A 21,813-nucleotide genomic window follows, 5' to 3' on the forward strand; every position below is an offset into this window, starting at 1 on the left:
TGAACTTTTTGCATAAACCCCATCTTAAGAAATATGTCTCTCCATCATCATTATGAAATGTGTCTCCCTCTCTATCAAGAAGTAATGAATGTCCCATCCTGTGATAAAAAAGTGATAACTCATCCCTCTCCTAAAACATGTGTTAAGAAGAAATATGTTATAAGAACCACAGACAGTAAAATGTATAAATGTCTATGTCCTATTCCCCTCTTATCGTGTATTACATGTCTCCGTCTATTAGATATTAGAATGTACCTAATATATCTCTCTCCAATATGAACACTCAACAATATAATATGTAATATTCGTCATCCCAATATGACCCCAAGTTTGCAACAATTTTGGTAAAACAATCTCACAACTTGCGTACGTTATTCAATGCTATACTTATTTATAATTAATTTCTAAAATATTATCTGTAAAGTATCTGAAATAGAGACATAAATAACCATTAGTGGTAAAATTACAAAGATTTCACTCCTTCAGTAACTTTTTTGGACACCCTGTGTAATTCCTGTTTTTTTTTTCTTTTGCGATCCATTTTTTTTTTCATTTGGCGGGCCAATGATCGAACGTTCTGTTCGAGTGTAAAAATCTTCTCTGTAGTGGTGAACTTTTTCGACTTCTATGTGTCGTCTTCAGGCGAGTGATCAATTAAAAAAAGTTACTTTTAGTGACTTTATTGAAAAAAAAACGGTTAAAATCGTCAAAAAGCGCTTATCCTCTCCCTCATGCTTAGCCTAATTCATGGTCGGTTTGTTTATGCGAATCAGTAGGGCTTCTATGATTGGAAGGCGCAAGATATATATATATATATATATATATATATATATATATAATTATTTCATTTACTCACATAAACTTAATATACGAAAGTATAGATTTATGCGTAAACTTTAAGTATTTACTTCAAAAGTGCTCAATACGTAGGTAGAGCTAGTTAGTAATTTATAAAATATATATGACGATTAAGCTACACTGAATATTCTGCGTTTCATCCACTATAGTATTTGTCAGGCTTATGCGCGAATTCTGTGGTTGCTTCTTGTTTTTATATATGGTGAAGATTTCTAGTTAGCCAATCAGCTTTCTAGTATCCACCGCGCCCCTTCCTATCAGCCAATGGGCATGCATTTTATCGAACAAAGGATCTGTTTTAGAACTAGGTTAGTGGTTTAAGGTAGATCTTTTCCTTCTTTTTTTATACATAACTACTTCATTTACTCACATAAAATTAATATACGAAAGTATAGATTTATGCGTAAACTTTAAGTATTTACTTCAAAAGTGCTCAATACGTAGGTAGAGCTAGTTAGTAATTTATAAAATATATATGGCGATTAAGCTTAATCGCCATACATACATATATATATATATATATATATATATATATATATATATATATATATATATATATATTAGTGTTGAGACGATTAATCGGATTCGGAATCGGGAATTTGAAAAATCGGAATTTTTTAGATTATCGGAATCGGTATCAAAATCGAAATAAAAATTGTTCCTATTTTTCGATACCAAAACGATTCCTTTGATTATCTTTTTTATTTGATTTCTTTTTAATCGCCCACTGCTGGTAGTAATAATACAATAATAATATTTTTTGATTTGAACTTCAAGGTAAAGTAAGATCTAAGCCGATCACCCAAGTGTGTTTTTACGTTTGAGAAAATGTATGTACCTTTACCATTTGTTTTTTCGGTAATTGGGAAAAAATAACCATCTTATAGCCGAATATTAAGGGATTTATAAATAATCGAAATCGGAATCGGTAATTGTACCGGAATTGGGAATTTAGTACGGAATCGTAATTTTATCAGAATTGGGAAAAATATTGGAATCGTCCAATAACTATATATATTTAATTTTTCTGATTTTCACACAATTAAGATAAAAAGAAAAAAAAAAATTTAAATATAAAAAAAAATATCATTAAACAGAAGATCTCTCATAATAATGTTTGTTTAAATTAAAAAATGATGCCTAAATACACACAGCATATACAGAGAGATAGATATCTAGATACTTAACATTATATAGAAAGATATAGAATAATACTGGCGGTTGTTTTTGTAGGATGATTGTGATCAGAATACACTACCCTCCACGTATTAGTCGATTTTAACCGGCGCTCTATCCATAATTGCTCGGTGCCAGACCTAGTTAATTTTAGGACGGCTTCTCAATCAAATAGACAAACTGTGTCCACACATGCTATGTATATTTAAAGCTAATGCATTCGTTAATACGATACACTGTGTAACTGTGTAATCTGACTTGATAGATTTACTGAGTGTTTATTTCTTAAACATGTGTATTCATTGCTTATGATTTATTTCGACGAAGCCTAATTCAACATATATTCGTACATTTGATACAAGAAAAATACAGACCTTCAACTAACTGCGAAATTCAAGCCATTAGTGAAAACAGACTTGAAATCCCACTTCACACACACTTACAAACACACTTACCTTCTATATATATATATATATATATATATATATATATATATATATATATATATATATATATATATATGTATGTGTGTGTGTGTGTGTGTGTATGTATGCATGTAAGTATGTATATACCTTAGTGTAGTACGTGTAAATCATTTATTTACGTAAGCATCAGTGGTATCGTGTAAGATTAGTGTGATTAATTTGTCGGTTTCTAGTTTTCACTTCGTGATCTACGCTGTACCTATGTACTCCGCCTAACTTAACTACGCATACGCCATTGCTACCACTAGTTTGTTATGTAAGATAGGAATATATTGTAAATTATTAGAACCATTTAAAAAGTAAAAAAAAAAAAAAAAAAGAAATGCACCAAAACTAAAAGAACGATGCACCCAGTTAAAAAGTAGAATAACAAAAATCTAATTGAAAAACTATAATGAATATATTAAATTGTCACCTATATTTATTAAGCAACGCTGTGCCTGGTCAGTACTAAATGGGTGACCATTTAGGGACTTCCAGGTGTTGTATGCTCACTCTGCTTATCTTAGCATTGTTTTCCAATCATCCTGGAACTCTCCATGCCACTGGACTCAAACAGTGCCGATTCAGGAGAGGTGTTGTTAGAGCTTGCGAAACCATTGCCTAACAATTACAAGCGTAGCTACCCTTAAAATGGGTATCCATTGTCTCATTGAACTGAACGGAGGCATAAAAATCCCTGATATTTATTAAGTTGTCATATCTCGGCCGATGAATCTCCGTGCCATTTAAAGTTCTTTAGTGTGCTAGTCTCAGTCTTTTTGTATAAATACTATAATGTCATATGTTTTTTAGCATTGTCTGATCTACTTCCTGCTTCCTTTGTTTCAACTTGTTTGAATCGTTGGTCTAGTGGTCTCCATCAATTCGCTGTTTTAATACTTCATCATACGTAATACAGCTTGTTATACCAGTAGCTTATCTCAAGAATTAAAAGCTTGTGTAACTCTCTTCCTACCCACTATTTTCCTCCTATCTACAGCCTTTGTATTTTCAAGACTAAAATCAACAGGTATCGCCTGTTTTTGCGATGATAATTCTTCGTTCTAATTGTTACGTTGTTGCTATATAATAAAGGATATGAGTGTTCGTTGTATTGTCTCTAATAATGGATTAGAAGAGATGACGTGTTATATTATATATTTATGTTGTATCAGGAAGGGAATCGTGTGTGAGTGACATGTATTTTCAGAACCTACCTCTGCTTCTTCGATGTTGGATCATCTGGAATTTCTCGTCCTGGAGGGAGACTTGATACCTGTTTTTGGATGAAGATTCAATCACTCCAAGACAAGGAATTAGTTCTATAGTTTTTATTTCACTTTTCTCGGATGTCTTGCAGAAGGTGGAAGTGAAATCGGCCTGTGTGGGTTCTTCTTCTACACACATCAGCGCTCTTCCCCCCCCAGTGAAGAGGAGGAGACAACGGGAAGCCGTCCGTTGTCTTCTGAGTCCAAATCAAATCTCAACGATTCAGCTAACCTGATCACATGACTCGCACGCAGTCCAATCATCTGATCTTGACTTCCGGTCAACGTGTCTACACGATAACTCACCTCTTCCTCTCTCTCTCTCTCTCTCTATTCCTTAACATAATTAGCACCTTACATCAAATGGCTTAACACCTTGTCTAGAGCGATTTAGCAATGCAAGCAGCAACAGTGGCGAAAAAGAGTATGAACAAAACAGACAATTGAAGATATTGTAGCCTCGCTGTCGCCTTAGCAAACGACGGCGAGGTCTACTTAACCGTAAAATCCACGGCGCGGCTGTATAAAGATCGTTTCAGCTACGTGATCATTCGCCTTTCTTGCGTTTATTTTCGAACACGGATTAGACGAAAAGTCAGGACCTGCGTCACGTGGGGGTACTTACGAATACGTCCGACCGAAAAGACAAAATCTTAGTTTTTATGCCCGCAGAATTTGCGTGGGTGTAGAAAGGAGAATGTGTGCGTAGCTGAAACGATCTTTATACAGCCACTTTATACAGCAACTGGGTTTTACGGTTAAGTAGACCTCGCGGTCGTTTGCCACGGGCGACGGCGAGGCTACAATAAAGATATCCTTTGGCGTATTAATCTTCCTAATTATTTATTTATTCTCTTGATAGATCTTTCACTTACAATATCTGTCAATACGTGACTTAGTTTTAATATCAATAAATATTTTTTTGGATATTTTGGGAGAAAAAAAGTTCCCTTCTCAAATGAAGGTTCATCAATGCGTCAACAACTACAAATACACAACGATATTCACCAGTGAACATTCACACATATCTCAATTCCATACGTAGATATAATAGACCAACCCTAAAAGAATATAGTATCTACTTCCATCCAAAGTAGTTGTGATAATCACAATGTAATATATTACATATTTGTACAAAATGTAATATATGTACACGAAGACAAGTCAAATTTATTCTTTGGATAAATATTTAACAACCACAAACTAGTTATTAGACTTCCATTATAGTCGAACATTTCAACCAAACAGATCATATATTGAGAAACATGAAATCTATTCTAATAGATGCCAGATCTCGTTTACATATGCACGTAAACAAAAGAAACAAAATGGATAATAAAACTGGTACAATTGGCTTCGAGATGGGTATATTTGCTGATGGCACCACACTCTATTATAAGATCAGGGGGAAACTAATTTACACATATGTCAATAACAGAAAACCTAAAAAGTAACCATGGCTGAATGAAACCGTAAATGAATGATAAACCTTAATGTTAAGCTTTAATAATTACATAAATAAATAAATAAACTTATTAGACCATGACAAATAATATCCTACCAGAGAGCCTATGGCTTTAATATTCACAGGAAAAAATAATTGGAACCGATAGATTGAGGACTTTGCTAATCGTTCACGTAACAGTATACTTGTGTTAAGAATAAGTAGGTTTGAAAACACTTTTTAAAGATTCTACCAAACTGGATAATGTTTATTGTCATTGACTCACTATCTATAGGTTTTGGTTTCGATCTCAGGCCAAGTACTTTTTTTAATTACACGAAGTGAACTGTTTAGAAAAAACAAAACAATACTCGCATGCACATGTCGCAGTTTCTGTATGAATTAAAATATAAAAATTATTTAAATATTATATAAAATATAATATTTATGCGTATTTTACGACTTGTCAACGTCGGGCGGCCTGTTAGTTTATGCATAAAATGTAATTAATGTCTTCACATTTAAAAAAAATATATAGTCTCATAAAAAGCATAAAAGTGTATAAAATTATAGATGTTATTATAAGTTTAATATTTCGAGCAGTCGTTCACTCTTTGTCAAACTGCGCTAAAAATTTAATTAAACATGGAACCGTAGAGATTGTGGACGGGAAAACTTCTCCACACAATTACACAAATTATATTCGATTAAAAGTTATTAATAAAAGTAATGTTCATTCAGAAAAAGTACGATTCCTCTATGGTGCTTGAAAATTGCTCAGACCAGAGAGTACCCTATATCTTTGCAAAGCCACAAATCGCCTATGCATAAAGTATTGTTGCTACGTCGTGACTGGGGCATCAACCACTATTTTCTTACTCATAGATTCGCAAAAAAGCCTAAAATCTAATAGGTCTCGAACTCTCGGTCGAGCTCCAACTCATGTGTCATCGCTTCAATGTTGCGTCCCTGTTTTACAAGTACTTTAATAGAATGTGGTTTAAAGAATTCGTAACACTTGTACCACCACCACGACTCCCCGGACAAGCAACAAACTCCCAGCCTTTAACTGTTAAGGTCCCTAGATGCCAGGAAGACTTCTACTCTAATTGTTTCTTCTCTTTTGGAACTCTCATCCTGTTTGTTGATTTTCTGGTTGTACTAACTCAAAAAAGTTTGCATGTAATGTGAAAGGCATCTCGCAGTTCAACTCCCCACAGTCTTCCGTTAGACACTATCGCAAATAGTAGCCCCTTTCATCTAAGTGGCAATATGCCTTGTTTGGGGGGGGGGAAAGTGTAAAATAAAAAGGACTACAATCAAAACGTGTTTGATCTCCGATGTGACGTCTTTTAACATGTACAAATATTTTATAAGCCGGGAATTTCTGCTTTGGAATTCAACGTTGTTCACTGAAAGAATCATCTGTGTTTAACTGTAAATCTCGAGGAGATAAACGCACACAAGTGCATTAAAAAAGACAATTTTTTTTTTTTTTTGATCGGCAGTGAGATTTCGCGTGAATTGACTCGCACGTTAAGACAAAAAAGAACGCTGTACAAAGTTTAAAGTTCTAGTTTGTCTTGTATCGGCGAAGTTTACCTTTCGTTGTCCCAAATGAAAATGTGTATTCATTTCTGTGCAACCGGATTCGCATATGAAATAAAAAGAAATACTATTTAAGACCAATCAGAGGATTTTCTGAATTTGTTCGAAACCCTCTTTTGTATGCATCTCGACCCTATAAAAGGCCAGCTTTTTTCTTCATTAGACAATAGAAGTTGTAGTTTATCTTTTATCGGCGAAGTTTACCTTTAGTTGTCCAAAAATGAAAATATGTGGATTATTTTTGCGCAGCCGGATTCGCGCATACAGCCAGCTGAAATGATAAAAAGAAATATCATTTAGGACCAATCAGAGGATTTTCTGAATTTGTTCGAAATCCTCTTTTGGATTCACGACGAATCCATATAAGGCCAGATTTTTCCTCCAGTAGACAGTTGAGACAAAAAATAACGAAAACAAGGACAGCGTTAACATTAATATTATACGTCGCCCATTAATTCTCAGCTCACTCAATCACACTCCGTTATCTGCATACGCGCGCGTACAAAACGGAACACGCACACACACACACACACACACACACACACACACACACACACACACACACACACACACACACACACAACCACGCACTTCTTGAAGCCCTTTATTGTCGTCTGCTGATTCACGCTGATTGTAAACACATGTATAAATTCTAACACTCAGTGAACTTTTCTACAACTAAAACCATACATAGCAAATGGACATTACTTTTATCAATGACTTTTAATCAAATATAATTTTTTTTTTGCAGTGGAGAAGTTTTCCTGCCCACAATCTGTACGGTTTCATTTTTATGTACATTTTTTAGTACAGTTTTACAAAGAGTGGACGACTGCTCGAAATATTAAACATATAATAACATCTATAATTTTAAACGTTTTTACGCTTTTTATGAGACTATATTTTATTTTTCAAATGTGAGGAAATGAACTATTTCAACAAATAAAAAACAGATTTTACGTATAAACTAACAAACCGCCTGACGTTGACAAGTCGTAAAATATGCCCAAATATTATATTTTAATTCATATAGAAACTGAGACATGTGCATGCGAGTATTTTTTTTTCTAAACAGTTCACTTCTTGTAAGTAAAAAATGTACTCGGGCTGAGATCGAAATCAAAACCTTAAGAGAGTGAGTCAAGTACGATAAACATTAGGCCAGCTTAACACGATCTTTAGGAAACTGTTTTCAAACGCACTTATTCTTAAAATTAGTAATCTCTCATGTGAATGATTCACGCATGCGCATTCGTGAAACAGTTGAGAAACAGATAAAAATTCGGTGACCTCCACGTAGTAATTTTTAAATTTTAACCTCTTAGCAGCAGTTTTTTTTCCGGATGAAAACCAGATGAAAAGGTTTCCACATACCTGAGTATCCTATATACCAAATTTCAAGCATGTACATAAAAAATTCGTGGAGTATATAGGTTGAGAATTGTTCTCACACACAAACACCTCTTCATCTTTTTTTATAGATGTATGGATATGCAAGGATGCAAAATAGGAATAAAGTAGTGTAAAATCAATAAATGAAATCAATATTATATTGAAGTGAAGGCGACACATCTTAAAATCAAGTTTGTCTACTTTCAGTCATTTTCTGTCATCGTTTTGATTAACTTCGCAATTTAACCATGGTTGATAATATAACGGACCAACAGCGAAAATAGATATTAAAATATTTACATATGTTTGTAATCACAAATGCTTGTTATTATATGTTTACGCAGCATTCTTCCATTGTTTGTATACAAAATGCAGTTAATAACATGCGCATGTTATCATTGCTTACTTATTTTGCACCACCATGCACACGCAGCCCTCCCCATATATATATATATATATATATATATATATATATATATATATATATATATATATATATATATTTGTAGTCATCGACATACAGTCCTGTTTCGTTGTACCACACCCCCTAGACTAGCACGTCTCCCAAGCCGAGGATTAAACCTAGGACCTTCGCGTTGATAGTCAGCAGTTCTACTGATTGACACACGGGAGCGGTGCCCGCAAAGAACCTCGCCAAATGTCTATTTTAATTCTCAACCTATATACTCCACGAATTTTTTATGTACAGGCTTGAAATTTGGTATATAGGATACTCAGGTATGTGGAAACCTTTGTCCACCACTTTTATAGTTCTCAAACGGCTTATTTCTAAACAAACAGCGAGCCTCGCATTTTTCATATATATATATATATATATATATATATATATATATATATATAGAGAGAGAGAGAGAGAGAGAGAGAAAGAGAGATAGATAGATAGATAATGAATGACAAAAGTCTATATTCCAAAATTCATGATGTTACAATTTATTCCTTTAATTCAGTTGACATTTACAATTCTTGATAGTATCTGTTTCATAGTACAAAATCAGTCGCTTAATTATTATATTTAGCAATGATCCTTTTTTTGTCTTTAACTCATCAGAAGAAATACCAATAATCAACCCATCAAAAGGAAATACAGTGCGTTTTGACATGATTAAAACGTAAAATTGGAAGAAAAGCTGTATAATAAAACTCATCTATTCGTACTAACAAATTCTATTGATTAATTAATAAATAATAATTAATAATTTAGGTATATTCTGCCAGAAATGTTCTATTTATTAATTAGTAAATTTATTATTTATAATTAATATATACACATTTACCTAAATAACACTAATAATTATAATCTATTACACGTGTTTGCATATACGAAACTAAAAAACAAAAACAAACTTTTTATTAGTTCCCGATTATATTAAATTATTTATTAATCTGAAGTTGAAACTATATATTACTACTCTCTTTTTATTGTTATAATCAAATTTATTACTACACTAGCAGTGCAGTCCGGCGTGGATCGGGCCCTATTTACTGTTCATAACTTTATGTGCATATGCATATATATATTAAAAAATTTGACTGACGCCCAAGTAACCTACATCTAAAATTTCAAATGTTTAGACCCAAAATTGGCGAAGGAGTTTGGTAGAGTTTGCCAAGGTCAACGCTAACAACTATGACCTGTTGGCAGCCAAATTCTCGCCCAAAAAATGATTAAAAATCTGAAAGTCTGAATACCCTTTATGTAAAATTTATAATGTTTAGACCCAAAATTGGTTTAATAGTTTGCTAGAAACAGCAAAAGTAAAATCTTTTGAAATTTGACCACTAACTAGGCAGCTTTATGTAAAATTTCAAATGTTTATACCAAAGATTGGCTGAGTAATTTGGTAAAGACCGCAGAGGTCAAAAAAAAAAAAATTGACTCCAATTTCAACCCCTCATATTTATCGCTTTCGGCTCATGTAACCTATATCTAAAATTTCAAGTGTTTAGACCCAAAATTGGCGGAGGAGTTTGATATAATTTTCGAAAGGGTCAAATCATTTAATTTTGACCTCTTGATAGTCAAATTTCTGGCTGAAAACTGATTACAAAGATTTTCCCAAATCTCAATACATCCTATATCAAAGCTCGAATCCGTAGACTGAAAATTGGCAGAGTAGTTTAGTAGGGAAATGTACACACCCAAACATACACACACATACAATTTCACTTTTTTTTTTTTAGATATATAGATGAATTATAATTCTTGGTATTACTCACTTCTAAACCTATAATCTTATTTAGTTGAAATTTCGTTATATAATCCATTACCATAATTGTTTACCTTAAGCGAAAAAAAGTTAAAATGAAATTAAACTTTTAGTATAACAGATTTATAACTCTTAGAACAAAACCATAGATATATCAACCTTCTGGAAAGTAATAAATGACCAATTGATATTTATAACTTGGAAAATTATTCTAGTACACACCATATATATATATATATATATATATATATATATATATATATATATATATATATATATATATATATATATATATATACCAGCAAACGTACCCGTCGTTGACTGAGTTCATAAACAGCCTACAGAAAATGGACTCTGATTTATTAAAGTAGGATAGGTTATGAAACGGAAGGGTTGTAAAGAGATAGCTTCGAATTTGGGGGTATCAAAATCAAAGCAAAATATGATGAAAGTAAAAATAAAATAGATAAACCTCATAATTTATTATACCATACCTGTTCACACTGAAACACTTATCACAATATTCTGTGGATCTATATTAAAAACCCTTGTTAAACTTTGTGACATATTTTCATTCTATGGAGGCCAGGCGCGAACGCAGACCCCACAATTTTATTATACCATCCCTATTTAAGTTAAAACATACTTATCAAAGTGTTCTCATGCACATCTATATTAAAAACACTTGTAAACGTTTTGTTTTTTTAATTTTTAAATTTTTTATTTCCATACTTTGTGGACCAGGCGCGAACGCAGACCCCACAATTTTAATGAACCACCGTTCTGCAGGATCAAACATACCCATTCCTGTGTCTCGATACATCTTCTATCATTATATGTAATCAGTTTTCTATAATAGTCAACCATATAGGAGCCTACTCGTGACTACACATACACACACGCACACAGACATTAAGCTTTATATTTTATATATATATATATATATATATATATATATATATATATATATGTGTGTATGTGTGTGTGTGTGTGTGTGTGTGTCAAGTCATGTCATATGCTACTGGTACCATATACCCCAGTACTACCTGCCTCATGGTCGGGTCACCGGCGACTAAACTGGTTCCCCCACCAGACTTGTTTGGTGAGGAGGGCGGCTAGTCTCCCTGGAGGATTTAAAACAAGACCTTCCAAAGGGCGAATGAACTCTTTTCTGGGTCAACGGCCAACTAGCACCGTGTATATTTGTGTGTGTGTATATGTGCATTGGGGTGGAGAGGTTTCCCGTAAGCCGTGGTGAAGGCAACCTTTCTAGGAGAAGCAAATCTCTGATTTAAAAAAAACCATAAAGTGGTAGACCAGTACCCGCATTAAGCTGGTCTGCAGTTTAATTTGTTGCTGGCTATCTTGCTCTTGCTTGTTGCTGGATCTTTAACATTTTGAACCGAGAGAGAGACTTAGCTGTCGTACAAAGCTAAGACTCTGTAACATCATCTTTGTATAGATACTCCCTCAGGCATTTGGGCTCATGGATTTTAAATGTCTGAGGGAGTGGCACTCGTCTGATAAGACGTTGCAATCATATATATATATATATGTCTGTACAAACATATTCATGTATATATATATATATATATATATATATATATATATATATGTATATATATATATATACACACACACATTTGATTTATGTCTAAGTGATAAAGGACGTTCATTTGTAATGGCTTTATCAAAATAGCGAATAATAAATCATGTATAATATAATTCCTTTAACTGGTCATATGTTAACAATTCGCATTCGTTTATGTTTTGCTTCCCTTTTCTCCATTTCCTTCAGTTTTGCTTTCATTTTAATTTCATTGTTTTTTTTTTTTTGTTTTTTTTTTGTCTCTTTTGGTTCTTTTTTTAATGTTTGTAGGCCATATCAGAAAAAAAAAAAATAAAAACGTCGTCCCGAAACAGATGAACAGTATATTAAGAAAGAAAAGATCCGATAAGAGGTATCTAAAAACATACAGGTCGCACACGAAATATTTGCAAGGGTCCCGTTTTTCACCACCCCTTTCTTTCATGTTCCCTTAACTAACACATCATTTTCGACCCCCTATCTTCGCTTTGAGATTGAAGAAAGAAAAAAAGTATGATAAATAAAGGCATTAATAAAGTGGTAAAAAAAAAAACTTTAGAAAATAAAAATAAGAAACGTTTGTAACGTGCAAACTAAACAAAATTCCTGCTGTTTAAAAAAAAAAAAATTATCAGTTTATTTTCGTACTTTTCTTCAGCAGTATAGTACAACATTTCTCAACGTAGTTTTTTTTTACCCTTGTGCAAGTCCTAAAATAAATGACATATCTAAAGGAATACTTGTGCAAAAGAAAATTGTCTACCATATCTTTTTTTTTCCAGTTTATTTCCCTCGTAGTTCGCATGGTAAAGATATGTTTTAGAGAAAGTAGTTAAATAAAAAAACGCGATTCATGTTTTAATTTTGAATTATTTTTTTTTTGTAAAATGTCAGAAATCCTCTTTGCTAATGCTGTAATTCGTACGAACTTTGAAATTTCGAAAGGAAAACTGAGTGAACTCTTTTCTAGTTAAACCGTAATCCACTAGAGCAATGTTTTTTTTTCAGTTGTTAAAAACTCAACGCTCGGTTCCGTCTTTTTTAAAGCACATATTTATCTTCATATGCAAATTAGTGCCTCATATAAAAAGAATCTATCAGCAAACATAAGTTTCGTTACTTCTTTTTCTTTCGCCGATTCCGTCTTCTTAGACGTCCAACCGATTCGCTGCCATTTGTGTGAGTAATTTCTTCTACTACAACATTTAATACTTCTTTATGTTATGAACGATAATAATTTAAACATTAAAACATTTCTAACTTTTCTTCTTACACTAAAAATAACTGTCAGTTGTAATATATTAAAGGAATAAAACGATTGGCGATTAATTATTTATTCAAAATCGGACGTGTAAAATTACATTTATTAAAATAAAAAAAAAAACGAAATAAGAAGAAATGTAGTTTTGAGGTAGATTAGACATCGACGTGCGATTTGAATGAATACGAAAAGGCAAATGGTTCTAATTGCATACTTTCTTTTTGTCTCTGGTTCGATTCGATAAGCCCTCTTCTTCACTTCTTAAAGCTGCCGACATTTTACATGAAATGTGTTAAATCAAATAATTTTTAGCCGATGGAAATCTTTACAAACCGCGCAAAGTAACACCTATCTGCAAATGTAATAATCCGGTATTGACATAGAAATTTTTATATGTCCTGGTCAAGAAAATCAATTTTTAAAAAATCCTTAAACAGCCGGTCGAACAAAAGGAAATCAAGAAGGTCTACTCATACCTCACTACAGCTATTGGCCGGTATGGCAAGGTGAAAGAAGAAAATGGCTTATATAGCTAAACTATCATCACTAACCTACATATAAACGAGGTGCTTTCAATAAGTTTCCAGACTTTTTTGCACAGGCATTTAAACTTATTGTTGACACTTAAAAAATCATTATTTTATTGCTATATATCTTCGTCATGTGTCTATAGGTCAATAAGTGCACAGTATAAGTCAATAAGTGCACAGTTTGATGTCAGTGTGGGAACTGTATACACAATTCTTTGCAAGGAACTGAAAATGCAGGAGGTTTACGCGAAGTTTGCTCCAAGGGTGCTCGAAGAAGATCAGAAAGAAAGACATTATCATGACAGCAGGAAGATGGTCGAGCTGATCAATTCGAATCCCGCAGTTCTTGTGACCTGCGATGAAAGCTGTATTTACTGCTATGATCCAGAGACACGGAGACAGAGTTCCCAGTGAAAATATGCTGGCTCTAGCAGACCCAAGAAGGTCAGATAAAGCAAATTCACACAGAAACTTATGATGGTCCTTTCGCTGCTTGTCGGATTTGACGAGGGTATTTATGTTTAGTGGGATGCAAGTGCTTTGGATTCGTCGGAGAACATTCCGTTAAAATATTTGTACACAGTCACAGAGAGGCAACATTTCGGCGACAGGGCAAATGTTGTCTGTTAGTGCAGGACAAATGCGGACTTTTGTCGGACAACTATACAAAATGCATACTACCTTTGAGCAATATCAGCCGCACAAGTAGAAGTGAACCAGTAGGGAAAATGGTGTTATATATATATATATTCTGCTTGTTTCCTCATTAGTTAATCCGTACTTTAAAAACCAACATGTCATAAAAAAATCGGACTCCTCGAAGGCGCGTAGGCCTGATCTCATCCCTGCTATGCTGTAAGAAATTGCTCCGCTGAGAGTTTTTCGGTTCTCTCCAAACTCTTCCATTTTTGAGCGCCAAACTACTTAAAAAACGGTCAAATTCTCGAAATTCGGCTTTATAATACCAATCTGGCAAACCTGGATAAAAATATGAGAGTGACCATTCTTTGATATAGTTTCGTTTTCGAATATCATTATAATAATATAGGATCATCGTTATAGCGTGAGAAAGGAACTCGTAGTAATTTCGACGTACAGGGATTCTTAAAGAAAGCAAAATTTAACGTGCAAAGCAGTCAGCAAAATTTTACGTGCAAAAGTGAAAATTCGAAAAAAAAAATGTCAAAACGAAGAGGTCCTGGACTAAAGGAGGAAATTAAAGATTGTCTGTTACAATGAAGTTTTATTATTGGACTATTTTCTCAGTGCTTACCAGAAAAAATATGAGCTTTATTAAAACATATTTGTTGATTCAATATATTTCACATCACGTGGAATTTCCACGAGTCCAGCTAGTTTAAATTATTATAATAAAAATATATATATAAAAAAACATTAAAACATTAATCTCATTTATCAAAAATACGTCAAATAATAATAATATTTTGCTTTAAAAAAATAATTAAAATTTATATGTTATCCAGAAATATAAGGCTGACAATGTCTCTTATTTTTACGAAATAAGGAAGAGACTAGATTGTTTTCAATCCGTTAAAAAAAGAAAACAAAGAAAACTAGCAAATGCTATAACCGTTGACTTGGAATGAATTCTTTTAAGCCAAACTTATAGAGAAACTATGGTATTATGAAGACTAATCCCTATTAATATTCAGCTGTGTACCGAACGGATATTTTAATACTTAGTTGATTGCACTTTATTATAAGAAAGGTTCATAGAAAAGTTCAGCCAGATCAGCATGGTAGTTTTCCTAACATGGCCTATACATATTTTAACATGGCCTATACATATTTTAACATGGCCTATACATATTTTAACATGGCCTATACATATTTTAACGTGGCCTATACATATTTTAGCATGGCCTATACATATTTTAACATGGCCTATACATATTTTAATTCAGTTTTTTTTTTGCAAAGCAGATAAAAGGATGGTGGGAGCATTTCGTTAAAATTCAAACATCTTCAGCAGTTATGAAGTTCAAGCAATAATTATTAGATATAAATTAATAAATATTCCGCAAATTTCATTTTCTTTAGACTATTTTAACAGGTTTTAGGGGTTCATAATATTGGCAGAACCTTTTTATTTGAAGATCCTACAATTTCAGATTTACATTGGATTCGATACATAGTCATTAGACACCAATAAAAGAAGATTCCCTGAATTCAATTTTAAGCTTAAGCCTCCATTATTAGACATTTCCTGGAATCAAAATCATGCAATGGATTTTGGTCAACATTGAAATAAAAATTTTATATATAAAATCTTCACTTTCATATTCGTCGCAAAGCATAAGAATAATGCCGGACTATAGCAGACAATGAGAAAAAAGCACATAGAAAATATATTCACATTGAGCCGAAGGGCGTATAACATGAATGATCTCTAAATCGTAGAGTGTAGAAAGCTTTGTTTTTTTTGTTTTTTTTTACGGCATATCAACCATTTTTAGGTTATTTAATACCGAATCCTGCTGTTTTGATAAAAAAATTTTATACTTTAAATTCTTTATAGACTTCAAATATTTATTTGTCGTGTTTGGTGTGTTATTGTACGGCATATTAACTGTTTTTGGATTATTTTAGTTATGTATTATCATTTCTAATTCTATATTTCTTCAAGTATCTATTCAAGATATTTGATATGGTTGTTTTATTATACGGTATATCAACTATTTAGGGTTATTTAATGCCAGATTCGATTCTAATGCTGAAGATATTTATGTTTTTTATATCTCCAAATATTTATTCATGGTGTTCCTTGTGGAGGAAATTTGGTGTTGTTGCTCTAGATTTTGCCGAAGATTGATAAATTTTGCAAATAGAAATGCAAAAAAAAAAAAAAATAAATAAATAAATAAAAAATAACCATAGCATCAATATTTGGTAGATTTTAAGACAGGAAATCAGTATTTTCAGACATCCTGATCTGGTAGGAATGTAGAACGAATCGTGTATAATTAACATTAAGTTTAATTCATAAATAATCCGTAATGACATAACACAAAAAAAAACAAAAAAAGCAACAAACAAAAGAGTTGAATATACCAGTCGAACAAAACAATTTTTCTACAGTTTTTAGTTTAGAGACAAATTGAAGATTACTAAAAAATAAAAGAAATAAAATAAAAAGAGATTAGAACGTGATGGGAATGCTGCGGTTGGGAGAGAAGGGGCTGTTGAAATGTCTATGTTTTTATTGGTAGATTGCATTGTTTTAAACCAGCCAGCCGGTTCCAAGGAGCATTCGGTTTCTTACTCGAAATGAGAATTCAATCGTTTCGTCGACAGACAAGTGCTTGTTTTCCGCTCTGTACATTTTTTGTCGCAAGCTACGAACACAGCAATGTTTTAACTGGCAAATTATTTACAAAGATGTTTCCCCACGAAAAGAAACAATGTGAGGAGACATTTTCTCAGGTTGTAACTACATGCGTGCGAGTTCACAAGTTAAATTTCAAATAAGAAATGTTTACTAACCTCCCACTTCTCATTCTTCCCTATTCCTCTTATCATTTCTATTACAACAACTAATAATAATAAGAATGATAAAATACACCATTCAAGTTGTTGATTGTCTTTTTGACAAAGAGGAAAACATAGCATGTGTTATGATATTACACTTAATCTTCCTGTTTTCAGTCAGTGAATTAGAACCTCTTCAAGACTAAGGCAAGTTTTTTTTTGTTGTCACAATCCAGAGCGCCATTTTTTAAAAACAGAGTGTAAAGTTGTGATTAATGTAGGACATTGATTAATCTCATTTATAAAACTAACGAGCGGAAGGGGATGCCCGGCTTTGCCCAGCCGAAAACAAACACTTAAATATGATTTTTTTTAAATTGTCCAGATGTATATAGTGTTATATATATCATGCACTACGTGACTCTTTACTATATCAAATAAGGTTGAATAAGTTTATAGATCAGGTAACTCAGCTGATATACTGGAATCAATTTAATTGGAGTTGATTTTTCTGGTAAGCCACAATAATATATGCACATAAGGCAAGCTTCTTTTTTTTGCCACTCAATTGTGTACATGAGGCATCTTAGTGGACCTAAGATTTCTGATTTGTTTATCAGATTTGATTATCTTCAGGTCGAACCACTCTGGCCAATAGATCTTGTTGATTGATGTATGTTTGTCTATGGAGAAGTTCATCCTGAATTTTCTTCCACTTGTTTGGTCTGGTTTTCCATAATTTCTGACATAAGTCATTGTGTTTTCAAAACTAGAAGATATGATCTGACCTATATAGTTATTTATATGATCTTTAAGATGTATGAAGGAATCTACTCTTAGCTTGTTTTAATGAATTTTCTTTTAATGAGTCTCCGCTTCAATTTTGAAAACCAATCAACTGCAAACTGATGGAAGAGATTTTGACTTCTGTGAAGATGATTGAAAGAATTATCTCTGATCATAAAATGGTACGCGTAAAAATCCATACATGAAACATGTTTTGTCGTATTTCCAAACTGATTGTTGGTCAAATGATAACCAATTTTTTTTCTATTTCAAAATTATTTTTAGTAAAAGTAAATTGTAATTTGATCAAACTATAAAATGTATACGAAAAGTAAAGGAATTCCATTTCTTTGCATTGGAAATACTTAAACATTCATTATGACTATTTGTAAATAAAATGTATTTTATTTGTTAATAAATAATTCCAAGTGTATCATGGAAAAAAGTTTTATTTTATTTTTGCATGAATAATAAAAAATTCAGTAATAATATAAAATATTTTTATCCTTCAATTTTCATCATAAATTATTTAAATACTGGTCAAACTCCCTTTCAATCACCTAAAGTGGTTTCGACATTACTCACAAAAAAACTTATTTTTCTTAAACTATAGTTTAGCAAAAAAAAAAATAAATAAATAAGACCCATTCTATATAAGCTAAATAGCCTCCGTAAAAATCGTGAAAACCCTAGAGGAAGATTTCCGGTCTGTGGTGGAATCGGGACAAAAATGGATGGTGGCATTCAATGCTGCTAAGGCGAAGATCATTTCTTTTGATGACTACAAGAAACTTTCTCAACCACTAATAGCCATGGCTAATGATACACTACCTGAAAGTACTTCATTAAAACTCTTCGGCTTAACGTTCATAGAGATCATGAGTTGGAACAGAGACATTGAGTGCATTGTCAAGGCTTCTTCAAAGATTGTGGGCTCTCTTGACCGTGCTAGAAAGTTACTTACGCTTGAGAATATCCTGTACCTTTACAAGGCCACCATTCGCACATGTATCGAGTGTTGTTGTCACATTTGGGTACGTGCATCTACCTCTAGTCTTTCACTCTAAGACAGGGTTTAAAAAAGATTTGCCAACATAACAGGTCCTACACTATCAGCTACACTTCAACCGCTGTCCCATGGACGAACTGCTGCATTTCTCTGCCTTTTTTACAAGTATTTTAGTGGTAGGTGTTCCGGCGAACTTCAAGCCTTTGTACCCCCTCGACATAAATACCCCCGGCAAACCCTACAAGCAGCAAAATCCCACCATATACATAGTAGAAAACCATTAGATGTAAGAAATCCTTCTACTCTAATAGTTTCTTCCCTAGGTTTCTTTAGTTCATTCCGGGCTCCTGTTTCCCTGACTGTATTGACATGCAGAAGTTCAAGTGTAATATAAATAGGCATCTTGCTGCTCAACTCCCATACTTAGTACCCCACCAAATTATGCCCCAGATAGTAGCGCCCTACATCAAAATGGCACTGTGCCTTGTTTGGTATGAAAATGCAATAAAAAATGTAGTTTTTTTTATTTGCTAAATTGAAAAAGTAAAAATTCTATATACGGCACATTAGGAAGTTTCCTCGGATGTCGTGTTAGTTTCACAAATGTGGATTCATATCTTTCAACTTTATTAGTATGTAAATGGTCGCAATAGACCCAATAGGATTTAATCCCCGCACGGATTTATTAGGACATTAAATCGATCATGCAACATCTCCTCTGAAATAAACTGCCATAAGAAGGAATGAGAGTAGCAAAGTTTATAGAAATGTTTACTTTTTTTGGCATCCATTTGGCCATTGAAGCATAAGAGCTACTATGATATGGGCTAGATTTAGAAAGGGTGACTTTAGTGGGGAAAGTGACAGGAAGATATTTGTTGGTTGGTTGGTTGGTTGTTTTTGTTTTACGGAATATCAACCCTTTTCAGGTTATTTAATGCCGAATCCAAAGATTCGGAAGAGACTTTTTTTAATAGAATATATTTGTTGTTTTCAAGTCGGTTTCTATTTAACCCATAGTTGGGACCCTAACAGGTACTACCACTCCGGGTCAGAGTGGACCTGGGAGCTATGACAATTAAAGGGTGGCTCCACACTCCCCACAGCCTGCAAGCTGGGGCCTCACCACTGGATATAGTTTAAGCTCATATCCAGGACCAAGATATTTGTTTACATTATATATATATATATATATATATATATATATATATATATATATATATATATATATGCATACTGGTACAACTTGGGGAAAGAGAAAGCAGAAAGAGAACTCTAAAGGCAAGCAGTCCATGGAAAGACGCTATTAGAGTAGAAAAAAAGAGAACATCGTTATCGAAATGCGCTCAGATTCTGCATTCACTCCAAAAATTGATCTTTTTAAATAACACGGCACTTTTTTTATCAGGCAGCAAAAAAGAAAGCGTATATTCATGTATGGTGTTTATATATGTCATCATTGTAAGGGGCGGGGCACATTTGTTCGTCTATAAAGGAAAGGCGACAAAGGAAATCCAACTGGTTTATGGAAAAGTAATGAATGATTAATTTAGACCAAGTATGATTATTAAATTTAGATTAAAAAGTCTATTTAAATATTTACTTTGTTTTCGGTATTTATCATGAGCCAAATGTAAAAAAAGGGGGTCTATATTCTGAACATATTGTCATTGGAGCTTAAGAGCTACTCTGATAGGGATTAGATTTATAAAGCGCTAGCTGAGTGAGAAAATTGACAGAAAGATATTTGTTCACGTACATTTAATTTTTGAATATTGGTACGATTGGGGAAACAAGGAACAGAAAGGGAATTCCAACCACAATTTTATTAGTGTGTAAATGACCACCATACATGCGACAGGACATAAACCTTGCATGGACGACTATAAACATAAAAAAAAATTTCAGATGTCATGCTTGTTTAAAAGGGCGACAACTCGAGACGTTTTCTCGTTTAATGGCAATTGAAAAAGCATTATTATTGCATTTTTAAATAGAAGAATTGCGGTAGATTTCTACAAAACGAAACATTTGCGCAGTGCTAGAAGATTGATTTTGAAATCTATGAGCAAGTGACGTTTTTCCCCTCATTTCACACAAAGCACGCTTTACTAGTCTATTTCTCTAGAACATATATAGTTCTATAAATTTCACACCTCTAGAACACATTACAATCAGATTACTTCCTTACAATCTACAACATAACCTTCTTGAAAATCAAACGTTAACAAATAGTTGTCATAAACCGTCCTCATATAAGGAGTACAATATTGTTCTTTGTATCTATACTTTTCCATCCTCTCATAATGTTATTCATCATTAAACCGACATTCTATCCATCGCATTAACCTGCCTAAAAGTGGCTTTTGACCTTAATGACCGGTGACTCATTACTAAAACAGTCTATGATAGCAGCATTTTTCTTTTTATATTGTTTAAAGCATTTAAAATATAAAAAAAAACAAAGTAATGTATTATTTCCATAAAATGTGCTCGACTGAGCTCTAATTTCTAGTTCCTCCTTGTGAGATATACACTAGCATTAGCTCGTCGTATTGTCACAACAAAAACAGACGTTCGTATCTCCGTTTGTGTTTAGCGAATATCATCGCCATTTTAGTTAGATAGAATCACGACTTGTTAGTTTTGTTTTTACAACATGAATGTCTAGAAATTCAGCCCCTGATTGTTGTATTACTGATGTGCATA

The sequence above is a fragment of the Euprymna scolopes genome, chromosome 5 (assembly GCF_053919585.1).
Source record: "Euprymna scolopes isolate OS-2025 chromosome 5, ASM5391958v1, whole genome shotgun sequence".
Taxonomy (NCBI): domain Eukaryota; kingdom Metazoa; phylum Mollusca; class Cephalopoda; order Sepiida; family Sepiolidae; genus Euprymna; species Euprymna scolopes.